Below are 12,942 nucleotides of genomic sequence, written 5' to 3'. Positions count from 1 at the left end.
GGATAAACCCTCATCCATTGCAGCAGGACACTCTGTCACCTCAGACAAAGTTTTACCTGCCACACCGTTGTCTCCACACTCTAAATTATTAAATCATACCCTAAACTCTGCTGTCCAAACACATTTACCTACTTTGCGGACCCCCTCACACTCACACCGTCAGGATGGGTGGGGGGGTTCCATTGCTGCATTCATCCCTCTAATGGAGGACGATTAACATCACCAGCCTCCCCAGGCACGCCGTCCATCTCCGCCACGTAGAGCTACACAACACAGTGCTTCGAAACAGGCACCTGCACAAAGTAGTCGTGCAACTACACATACATCCACTGTAGGGTGAGCCAATGGGTGGCATCAAGGGTGTTCATGGAGAACCTCATGAAAGAGCCTTATTGCACAAGCCAGTCAAGAATGGCCAAGACGTGGCAGTAGTGGTGATAATATAATATGTAATGTGAGTTGATCAGAAATCAAATGTAAGTAAAAGCCATGACAAACCCTCAAACACCCTTGTGCATCCCCTTCATGATCACGACACGTTTGCTTTACACTTCCTACTACAGATATGTGACGCATGCCCTGCGGCTGCAGCACAGGTAGTGGCAGGTTGAGTGAGGCTGACCGTGAAAGAGATGCATGAGAGGGTGAGTATGAGATAGAGCAATGAGATTGTATGAGGATTGGGTTGAGTGGTAGTGGTGGGATGAGTACTGGCGAGGTGAATAAGTGCAGATAAGATGAGAATAAGCTTTGAGTGGGTGTGAGGAATGATGTGATAGAATAGTGTTAGCAGTGCAGAAGGAGATGTGGGGTGGGGGCGGTGATGTGGCAGACGGAGTGTAGGGGATTGAGTAAGTGTACTCACTTCGGCTGACATACTTAGGTGATTGAAGTGCCTCCTGCACTCTATGCAGGTGTGTGATTTGTTAGTGGTGCTGATGACCTCCTCTGCCACCTCGAACCAGGCCTTCATGGGGGAAGAGGCAGGCCACCTCCTCCCGACAGCCGGGGAGAAGATCTCTGTCCTCCCCCTCCTCGTCACCCCATCCAGTAGGACCTGGAGTGAGGCATCATTAATCCTGGGAGCAGCCTTCCCCCTGGGCTGCTCCATGCTGTAATTTTGGCTCCTTTCTGCAGCATCAGTCAGTGGAGGACTGCCCCTTTAAATAGGGCTCCTCCAGCTGACAGCCTATGATGTGGGTGCGCAGTCCGCCCGCTGCGCAACTTTCCAGCGTGAAACCCGGAAGCCAAGGTAAGTGGCTTCAATTACATACAATCGCGTGGGGAACCCACCGATTTTACTGGGCGGGTTACCCATGCGCCCAGTCGACCCCCCGCTGGCAACCCACCTCCCTACTAATATCGGGCTCCTAGTCTGTGTGTCTAATTGACCACTAGGTCCTGGGCCTGCATCAGCTTGTTACACTACCTAATAGTACCGTGGGAGAACCTTCACCACACGGACTGCAGCGGTTCAAGAAGGCGGCTCACCACCACCTTCTCAACGGCAACTAGGGATAGGTAATAAATGCTGGCCTTGCTAGTGACGCCCATATCCCAAGAATTAATTAAAAAAACATGGGCCCTTAAAGGGCCACTGAGCTAAAATACTTGAATGTATGCCACTTGGGTGGAGAAATACCAGTGTAAATAAAATTGGTTCTCAGCTACACTGTGCAAGGAGTTGGTGAGCAGAGGCCAGACAGAGAAAAGTTGAAAGGGAGTTCTTCCTCAGGTTGTGGCATCTGCAAACCAGCTGGCTGACTGGCAGTGATCTGGGAATAGGAACATGCTCCATCTCCTTGGCCGCAAGAGGTTTAAGGACCCAGGAAGCTTTAGCAAAGGAAGAAGACCAAAGGATGGGCACAAGAGGGTAATATAGTGACAGGAAAAACTTGTCATTGGCATGTCACCACAGTAATAAAGTAATACCACAAACTTGTTTCAAACTAATTCTGTTGGGTAAAAAAAAAACAGAAAACTGCATTTGATTCAATGCTATATTTGTACACCTGCTTGTGGTGCTCACTACAAGTTGGTTGTACTGCAACTCAAAGCTCAGTAGGAAAAACATTTCCAGGGTACTTGTTGGGTACACTCTGAGAAGGAGTTTTTTTTTTAAATCCTGTCACTTGCTGTCAGGAAAATTACAATTTGATGGGGACCTGCCTTGATTGAAGTGCACTCTGCTCCTACAACCACCAGCTCTGAAATCTGAGAGCTAGCAGTGAAGAGAAACGAGATTGGTTTGGATCACTGAGCTCTCCAGAGGATACAAGCCTTAACTGTGAGGGTAGAGTTGTGGTCACACAGTGAAATGTGAGAGATAGCAGTTTTCAGGAGCCACTTAGTGCCATGAGTGCAAATAAAATTTACTACGCTTTTACGCATAGCAGAATATGAACAACTGGCCGAATGATGAGTGTGTAATGGCTTAACTTTATATTATATTAGATTAAAAATCTGTATCTCAAAGTTCGCTACCTGCACCTTTAATTTTCATTTTATCAGGTGTAGAAGTCAATTCCATCCCTGAGCACTTTTTTTCATGTCATGATTCATTTTCAAATTGCATTTGCTGAGCCGACCGCACTGCTTCTATACTTCCCCAGTGTACAAAGGTCACTTATTTGAGGGGAGCCAGTCCGCCACTGCTCACTGGGACACTCATTCTGTAAACCACCATGCTTCACAGTCCAGCACAACATTTTTCTTCTGAAATAAATAGTTGACAACCTAGATGACATTTCGCTTACCAGTCGCAGGCTGCACTCGGACAGTTGGAATTCTTATTAAGTTAAATCCAGGAATTTCCTCATAGCTGGTCCCGCCCCGCTGCCATAGCTTTGCGGGACGTGCGGCTCTGCCACGCTGCCGATGAAGTTATGGTAGCAGGGCAAAACCAGCTACAATTAAATGCCAGGCCAACGCTGAGCCTCGAGCGCCAGCGACGGGGAAGGTATGCTGTCGGGGGGGTGGGAAGGATTGCTCACCTGCAGCTGTCAAGCGAGAAGTTCTGAGAGGCCGTCCGCAAGCAGGGGAAGAAAGTACAGGCAGTAAACCGCTAACTTTTACTTTTCTCACTGGTTGCCAGCAGCAATGTCTGGGAGATTCCATTCCTGGAAACTCCCTGTCAATCCAGGAGGGATGGTAATCCTGCTGCCTACTGGTCACAATTGTTCTCCTAATAACAGCTTTATTAACACTGGTGCCAAAAAAGCTACATTATCTTTGAAACAATATAAGAAGCTGAGGCTACTGAGAAATATCAGTCGCAAAGGAGATTTGGGACTTCTAAGTTTACCATTCAGTCTTCCAGGCAAAAGAGCCTCTTTTGTGGCTATATCTAGATCAGTTTACCACCACCCTATCCCCAAACACAGGTGCAGACGAAGAGAAGACGTCTGACTTCTTCACAATCCAGACATCTGAAGGAGTGTGAAATAGTTCATCATACTTAGTAAAATTTTCAAGATAAACTGGAACTTACTTAAATTGAAGGTCAAGTTATGTCAATGAATTCATTAACTTTTCAATAAATATTTATATTTTACATGGGATACAGTGGGATCAGAAATGGCCAATCGTGATGTTTGTGAATCACATTGTGAGTCACAATTTTGTGCCTTTGCCATGAACTATTATTTTATTATTATGTTCACAGAGCTATCATTTATAGGTATTGTTTTATACCTAAGGACAAAATAATGACAGGGAGTGTTTTATGAAGTTAAATCCACACCCAGGGATTTTATTACTGTTTTGAATACGTTTCAATATACCTTTGTTTGTTTTAGGCTTTCCATCTGGGGCTTTTCCCATCTTCTGCAGTTGTTATTAACTACTGACATTATGGCCACTGAAGCTTATCATGTGGGGGGAAGGATTCTTAGGTCAGAGTGCACTAACAACATCGTAAACATAGGAGAAATATTTCCTCTAATTGCTATTTAGCAAAGTCATAAACATCTTCCTTTTGAATCCTTTTATGACTTAGGTCAAACTACTGCTATGTTTACAATGTCGTTATGACATCCCGACCATAGGGAATCTTCCTTCTAAGATCTGACAAGATATCTCCTTCAGCGATAGGACACCTTCGACTTATAAGGACATCGCCCGCTTCAATCAGGAAAATCATTGAAAAATCGCAAACTTGTTTATCTGCTCAGCTAGAAAGTAACTAATTACGCCACAAAACAGGTACGCTTAAAAATCCCAGGTCTAAACTAAATTTTAATAGTAAGTCTTAAAGACTGCCAAGCAACTAAAAATTAACTTTTAAAAATGTGGAGTCTCATTACCCCTTATTTTAATAGTTTTTGGTCATTAAAAATTTTGTTTTTAAAAATTAAACATTCTTTTTTTACTTTTCCCTTCTGTCTCTTTTATTTAATTATTGAACTGACGCTGGGCTCTTCTCCGCTTCCTATTCCTAAAAGACCGCAGTAAGTTAGTGGGATAGTATAAATCTATGGAATGGCAAGCATTGTTGGTTTGCTGCTCCGAGCAGTTTCTATCCCAATGAATTCTTTTGGCCTCCACCTGGAATGCGACTACTGTTAACAAACGGTTTTGGGGTGGGGGGCAGTAAAGTGTTTGTTATGAGGCCTAGCAGGCAGAATCTCAGAGCCTTATGAGATTTCCGCAACAGCTATCTGTGTGAGGTCTCTGGCCACTTCTCCTGGAATGATATATTAGTGCCTGAAGTCACAAAAGAAGCAATTATATTTGATGCTTCTGCGTTTCAGATCACAGGAGAGCAGCATCTGTGTGCTGACTTCCTATATTTACATTGCTAAAACTGGTCCCCTTTATCCTGGTGGCAGAATCACCAACCCATTAAAGTGCAGTCACAGGTAGAAGCAAATTCATTACGTTTTATCTGGCACTGTATCAATGCTGATTCAGGAACGAGACAGCAAATTCTGTCTTATGCACATTTGTTCAGCAATATTCAGGTGCCCACCATCACTAACTGTAAATGAGAAAATTCCACAGAGGCGCTTGCAGTTTTATTTTAATTATTTTATATATGCCATAAGAATTCATAAATACTTGCTGCATAGCAGTAGCTAGACAAGTAGAGAATTCCAGGGGAGACCTGGAAACACATTACAGGGGGACGTCTTGTAGGTATTCACTTAACTGCATTCTGTGAACAAAATATAAACTGAAATTAGTTTTGCAATTATCTTCCGCACCATTACTTACCTCAATCATTAACAACAGGAACAACTTGCACTTATGTAGTGCCTTTAACATAGTAAAACATCCCAAGGCACCTCACAGAATCGTAATCAGACAAAAACTGACCTGGAGCCAAAGAAGGAGACATTAGGACAGGTGGCCAAATGCTTGGTCAAAGAGGTAGGTTTTAAGGAGAGTCTTAAAGGAGGAGAGAGAGGTGGAGAAGTTTAGGGAATTCCAGAGCTTAGGGCCTAGATGACTGAAGGCACAGCCGCCAATGGTGGAGTGAAGGAAGGAGGGATGCTCAAGAGTCTGGAGTTGGAGGAACGCAGAGTTCTCAGAGGGTTGTATGGCTGGAGGAGGCAACAGAGATAGGGAGGGGCAAGTCTATGGAGGGATTTGAACGTGAGGATGAAAATTTTAAATTCAAAGTGTTGCTGGGCTAGGAGCCAATGTAGGTCAAGGAGCACGGGGCGATGGGTGAATAGGTGCGAGTTAGGATACGGGCAGCAGAGATTTGGATGAGCTCAGCTTTACGGAGGGTGGAAGATGAGAGTAAGCTTTCAGATGCCAGGTGTCAAAGAGACAAACACTATGGGGAAGATGTTTTGAGTCAATCTCAGTCACTGCCAGAATCTTGGTGGTTGATTTAGCAGTTGTTACGCTCTATTGCTCAGGTTGGAGCTGGTATTGTCTTTCAAGTTAAAAGCCTCTTGGTTCAAAATCAGGCTGTCCAACATGGTGGCTGTTATAGCATCACCTAGATCGTAGCTTTCAAAAACATTGCTGTATAAAATGTTACGGTACATTTCATGTTCATAGAATCATAGAAAATTTACAGCACAGAAGGCGGCCATTCGGCCCATCGTGTCCGCCTCAGCCGAAATGAGCAAGGTTAATCTCACTTTCCAGCACTTGGTCCATAGCCCTGTAGGTCACAGCACTGTAGGTGCACATCCAGGTACATTTTAAAAGAGTTGATGGTTTCTGCCTCTACCCTTTCAGGCAGTGAGTTCCAGACCCCCACCACTCTCTGGGTGAAATCACTTTTCCTCAGCTCCCCTCTAATCCTTCTACCAATCACTTTAAATCTATGCCCTCTGGTTATTGACCTCTCTGCTAAGGAAAATAGGTCCTTCCTGTCCACTCTATCTAGGCCCCTCATAATTTTGTACACCTCAATTAAATCACCCCTCAGCCTCCTCTGTTCCAAAGAGAACAATCCCAGCCTATCCAATCTTTCCTCATAACTAAAATTCTCCAGTCCTGGCAACATCCTCGTAAATCACCTCTGTAACCTCTCTCGTGCAATTACATCCTTCCTGTAATGTGGTGACCAGAACTGTACACAGTACTCAAGCTACGGCCTAACCAGTGTTTTATACAGTTCCAGTATAACCTCCCTGCTCTTATATTCTATGCCTCAGCTAATAAAGGAAAGTATTCCATATTCCTTCTTAACCACCTTATCTACCTGTCCTGCTACCAGGGATCTGTGGACATGCACTCCAAGGTCCCTCACCTCCTCTACACCACTCAGTATCCTCCCATTTATTGTGTACTCCCTTGCCTTGTTTGCCCTCCCCAAATGCATTACCTCACACTTCTCCAGATTGAATTCCATTTGCCACTTTTCTGCTCATCTGCCCAGTCCATTGATACCTTCCTGCAGTCCACAGCTTTCCTCCTCATTATCAACCACGCAGCCAATTTTTGTATCATCTGCAAACTTCTTAATCGTGCTCCCTACATTTAAGTCAAATCATTAATATATATCACAAAAAGCAAGGGACCTAGTACTGAGCCCTGCAGAACCCCACTGGAAACAGCCTTCCAGTCACAAAAACACCCCTCGACCGTTTCCCTTTGCTTCCTGCCACTGAGCCAATTTTGGATCCAACATGCCACTCTCCCTTGGATCCCATGGGCTTGTACTTTTTTGACCAGTCTGTCATGTGGGACCTTGTCAAAAGCCTTGCTAAAATCCATGTAGACTACATCAAATGCACTACCCTCATCGACCCTCCTTGTTATCTCCTCAAAAAATTCAATCAAGTTAGTCAGACACCACCTTCCATTAACAAATCCATGCTGACTGTCCTTGATTACTCCATGCCATTATAAGTGACGGTTTAGTCCTGTCCCTCAGGATTGATTCAAATAATTTGCCCACCGCCGAGGTTAGACTGACTGGCCTGTAATTACTCGGTCTATCCCTCGCTCCCTTTTTAAACAATGGTACAACATTAGCAATCCTCCAATCCTCCAACACCACACCTGTATTCAGTGAGGATTGGAAATGATGGTCAGAGTCTCTGCTATTTCCTCCCTAGCTTCTTTTAACAGTCTGGATATATTTCATCCAGCTCTGGTGATTTATCCACTTTCAAAGATGCTAATCCCCTTAATACTTCCTCTCTCACTATGTTTATCCCATCCAATATTTCACACTCCTCCTCCTTAACTACAATGTCTGCATCATCCCTCTCTTTTGTGAAGACAGACGCAAAGTATTCATTAAGAACCATACCAACATCTTCCGCCTCCACACATAGGTTACCTTTTTGGACTGTTTCCAGTCCACTTTTGCTAAATCACTTCTCAGCTTAATAAAATTGGCCTTTCCCCATTTGAGAACTTTTACTCCTGTTCTACCTTTGTCCTTTTCCATAACTATGCTAAAACTAACTGAATTATGATCACTACCACCAAAATGTTCTCCCACTGATACTCCTTCCACCTGCCCAGCTTCATTTCCTAAAACTATATCCAGAACTGCCCCATCTTGTGTTGGGCGTGCTATGTACTGGCTGAGAAAGTTCTCCTGAATGCAATTTAAGAATTTTGCGCCCTCTATACCCTTCACGCTGTTTGTGTCCCAGTTAATATTAGGGTAGTTGAAATCCCCTATTACTGCCCTACTGTTTTTTCATTCTTAGAAATTTGCCTACATATTTGCTCTTCTATCTCCCTCTGACTATTTGGGGGGTCTATAGTACATTCCCAGAAGTGTGACTGCCCCTTTTTAGTTCCTTAGCTCAACCCATATGGCCTCATTTGATGATCCTTCTAATATATCATCCCTCCTCACATCTGTAATTGATTCTTTAACCAAAATTGCCATCCCCCCTCCTTTTTTATCCCCTTCTCTATCTCGTCTGAAAACCCTGTAACCAGGAACGTTGAGCTGCCATTCCTGCCCGTCTTTAAGCCATGTTTCTGTAATAGCTAAGATATCGTACTGCCACATGTCTATCTGTGCCCTCAGCTCATCTGCCTTATTCACTATACTCCTTGCATTGAGGTATATACCTTTAAGCATTGCAAAACTTGAGGCCTCTTTGCATCCTCCTCACAACTCACGATCCCAACTAGTTTTGTGTCGTCAGCAAACTTGGAAATATTACATTTGGTTCCCTCATCCAAATCATTTATATATATTGTGAATAGCTGGGGCCCAAGCACTGATCCCTACAGTACCCCACTAGTCACCGCCTGCCACCCAGAAAAAGACTTGTTTATTCCCACTCTCTGTTTCCTGTCTGTTAACCAATTTTCAATCCATGCCAGTATATTACCCCCAATCCCATGTGCTTTAATTTTGCACACTAACCTCTTATGTGGGACTTTATCAAAGGCCTTCTGAAAATCCAAATAAACCACATCCACTGGTTCTCCCTTATCTATTCTACCAGTTACACCCTCAAAAAATTCCAGTAGGTTTGTCAAACATGATTTCCCTTTCATAAATCCATGTTGACTTTGTCTAATCCCGTTGATATTTTCTAAGTGTCCTGTTATCACATCCTTTATAATAGACTCTAACATTTTCCCTACTACTGAAGTTCGGCTAACCGATCGGTCTAGTTCCCAGTTTTCTTTCTCCCTCCTTTTTTAAATAGTGGGGTTATATTTGCCACCCTCAAATCTGCAGGAACTGTTCTATAATCTATAGAATTTTGGACGATGACAACTAATGCATCCACTATTTCCATGACTACCTCTTTTAGTACTCTGGGATGCAGATTATCAGGCCCTGGGGATTTATCGGCTTTCAGTCCCATTAATTTCTCCAGCACTATTTTTTTTACTAATACTAATTTCCTTTAATTCCTCCTTCTCACTAGATCCTTGGTTCCCTAGCATTTCTGGGAAGTTATTTGTGTCCTCTTCCGTGAAGACACAACCAAAGTATTTGTTTAATTGCTCTGCCATTTCTTTATTCCCCATTATAAATTCTCCCGTTTCTGACTGTAAGGGTCCTACATTTGTCTTCACTAATCTTTTTCTTTTTACATACATTGACACGAGTGGTCATGGTGAGTGATGCCAACTGTCAAGTGGCATCTCCTACCAACTGCACTACTGGGCGCATCCACTGCTCCATGCACTACACCCCCCATCACCCACATACCAACAAACTCTTTCAATCAGTACTCAGCTCTTCCAATCAGATGCTTCCTCACACATTGCCACTGTTGCATGCCATGCACCCACAACTCACAGACCACACACACTGGCAGCTATTCCACCATGACAGCCACATCACCCAGACATCCTGCAGGACACTCACCAACACACTTCTCGCTTTCTTGTAGGAGACGGTGGTGCATAACAGGAGGCAGCATGTGGCAGTGCCAATTAGCCCTTGAGCCTGTTCCGCCATTCAATGAGATCCGTAGATACAGGGGTGGTGCCAGAGGACTGGAGAATTGCAAATGTTACACCCTTGTAAAAAATAAAGGGTGTAAGGATAAAAGCAGCAACTTCAGGCCAATCAGTTTAACCTCGGTAGTGGGGAAACTCTTAGAAACGATAATCCGGGACAGAATTAGCAGTCACTTGGACAATTGTGGATTGATTAGGGAAAGCCAGCACAGATTTGTTAAAGGCAAATTGTGTTTAACTAACCTGATAAAGTTTTTTGATGAGGTAACAGAGAGGGTCAATGAGGGCAAAGCAGATGATGTGATGTATATGGACTTTCAAAAGGTGTTTGATAAAGTGCCGTATAATAGGCTTGCAATCAAGATTGAAGACCATGGAATAAAAGGGACAGTAGAGGATGGATATAGAATTGGCTAAGTAACAGGAAACAGAGTAGTGGTGAACAGTTGTTTTTCGGACTGGAGGGAGGTGTAGAGTGGCATTTCCCAGGGGTCGATACTAGAACCACTGCTTTTTTTGATATATATTAATGATTTGGACTTGGCTGTATGGGGCACAATTTCCAAATTTGTAGATGACACAAAATTTGGAAGTGCAGTGAACAGTGAGGAGGATAGTGATAGACTTCAAGACAGGCTGGTGGCATGGGCGGACACGTGGCAGATGAAATTTAACGCAGAAAAATGCGAAGTGATACACTTTGGTTGGAAGAATGAGGAGAGGCAATATAAACTAAAGGGCACAATTCTAAAAGGGGTACAGGTATAGAGCGATCTGGGGGTATATGTGCACAAATCGTTGAAGGTGGTAGGGCAGGTTGAAAAAGCGGTTAAAAAAGCATACGGGATCTTGGGCTTTATAAATAGAGGCATAGAGTACAAAAGTATGGAAGTCATGATGAACCTTTGTAAAACACTGGTTCCGCCACACCTGGAGTATTGTGTCCAGTTCTGGGCACCGCACTTTAGGAAAGATGTGAAGGCCATGGAGAGGATACAGAAAAGATTTACTAGAACGATTCCAGGGATGAGGGATTTTAGTTACGTGGATAGACTGGAGTAGCTGGGGTTGTTCTCCTTGGAACAGAGAAGGTTGAGAGGAGATTTGATAGAGGTATTCAAAATCATGAAGGGTCTAGACAGAGTAGATAGAGAGAAACTGTTCTCATTGGCGGAAGGGTCAAGAACCAGGGGACATAGATTTAAGGTGATTGGCAAAAGAACCAAAGGTGACATGAGAAAAAACTTTTTTACACAGCGAGTGGTTAGGATCTGGAATGCACTGCCTGAGGGGGTGGTGGAGGCAGATTCAATCATGGCCTTCAAAACGGAACTGGATAAGTACCTGAAAAGAAAATATTTGCAGGGCTACGGGGAAAGGGTGGGGGAGTGGGACTAGCTGGATTGCTCTTGCATTGAGCCGGCACGGACTTGATAGGCCGAATGGCCTCCTTCCGTGCTGTAACCTTTCTATGATTCTATGATCATGGTTGATCTGTGACCTAACTCCATATACCCGCTTCTGCCTCACATCTCTTAATACCCTTGGTTCAAAGAAATTTATCAATCTCTGATTTAAAATTCACAATTGAGCTAGCATCAACTGCCGTTTGCAAAAGAGGATTTCAAACTTCTCCCACCCTTTGCATGTAGAAGCATTTCCTAACTTCAGTCCTGCAAGTCCTGGCTCTAATTGTTAGGCTATGTCCCCTCATCCTAGTATTCAAATATCGGAGGCCTCTAAAAACAGGTACAAATGCATTTGCAGCCAGAATCAATAATCCATCAACTAACCTGTAAATCCTGTGTGGTCCTTTTAAATAGCACTGGTGGGGGTCCTCCAGGCACTCTAAGACATGTTTAGCCGGTCATGGTTAAGACAATGCGTTGAGTTGAGCGTTAAGTGCCAAAATGGTGTCTATCATTTTAAATCAGAGTTGCACACTGATTGAATGCATATTCTCCTTACTTTACATGTTGCCGGCGTTTGTTATCTGCGCACGCGCTAAACCTTTTACCAAGTTGGCGAACAGCATACATCATGCTAGAAGCGTGCACGCGCATCCCAGACGCCATCTTGGACATTCTGGAGGTCGCGTAGCGCCGAAACAAGGGGAGCTACACGGCCCAATTTCTAGCCCGGTATATTTAAGCGTACCTGTTTTGTGGCGATATGAGTTACTTTCCAGCCGGGCAAATTAGCAAGTTGGTTCTTTTGCAATGATTTCCCCGATTGCAGCAGATGATACACCCTTAATTCGAAGCTGTCATATCGCTAGCGAACCAGTAGGAGCAAGTTCCGGATTTCCACATTTCATTACGCATGTGTGAACGCCGGAACTTACTCCAAGACTTCGCCACTAACAACAGTGAACGCTGTTATTCTGCAAGCAATTTCTGCCCCAGTGGGTTTTTTTTGTTTGGAGTTGCTGTGACCTTCTCCAATCTTTCCAGTCCTGCTGTCGTCTTAATCGCGAATGACAGATGGGACAGTGAGTCAGGCTGCAGATGGGTGTGACCGTGTAGCTGTAATTTGCTCATCTTTATATATATATAAAACAAAAAACAAAATGATATCTATTTTTAATTGTGGATATTTTAATGGCAAATTATTGACGAAAGGACCGTAATAATTTTATCACGAACAACACCAATAAAACAATACATCTCTTTAAAAATTGGGGCATTTAAAGGGCACCCTCTTTAAAACGGGAAGAGTAGTTGACAAACTGTTTTTCATTTGTTTGCTAAATACAGAACACAATAAAGTATGTCAAAAATATCACTGCATCATTGTACCTGAGATCAAAATAGCATACATACAGTTTGTCTAGCTCCTTTCGCTCCCCTCTCCTCAACAAAAAAGTTTGGCAAACATTTTTTCATGAAGGTAATAGTCCTTTAAAACGTAGATTCTGTTTTAATATCTCATATTATAGTGTTCCAGTTCTTCTCAATGGAGCTGTAATTATTTTGCACTGATATATTAGTTTCCAGTTATTCTTTCCTATCATTCTTTTTTAAACTTACAATATTTGTGTGCATTTAATTTTTTACACTCTTGACACCAGCCTGACGCAAGCTC

The 12,942-nt window shown here is 43.4% G+C and overlaps 1 protein-coding gene across 1 annotated transcript in view; it reads right to left on the bottom strand.

Annotated features, from left to right (window-relative positions):
• acad11 (acyl-CoA dehydrogenase family, member 11) overlaps nucleotides 1-12,942 on the bottom strand; it is a 172,370-nt gene that overhangs the window by 76,977 nt on the left and 82,451 nt on the right. The gene's annotated exons all lie outside the window — the stretch shown is intronic.

This window comes from Heptranchias perlo, chromosome 2 (genome assembly GCF_035084215.1).
Source record: "Heptranchias perlo isolate sHepPer1 chromosome 2, sHepPer1.hap1, whole genome shotgun sequence".
NCBI lineage: Eukaryota > Metazoa > Chordata > Chondrichthyes > Hexanchiformes > Hexanchidae > Heptranchias > Heptranchias perlo.
This window is presented reverse-complemented; position numbering and strand designations above follow the sequence as displayed.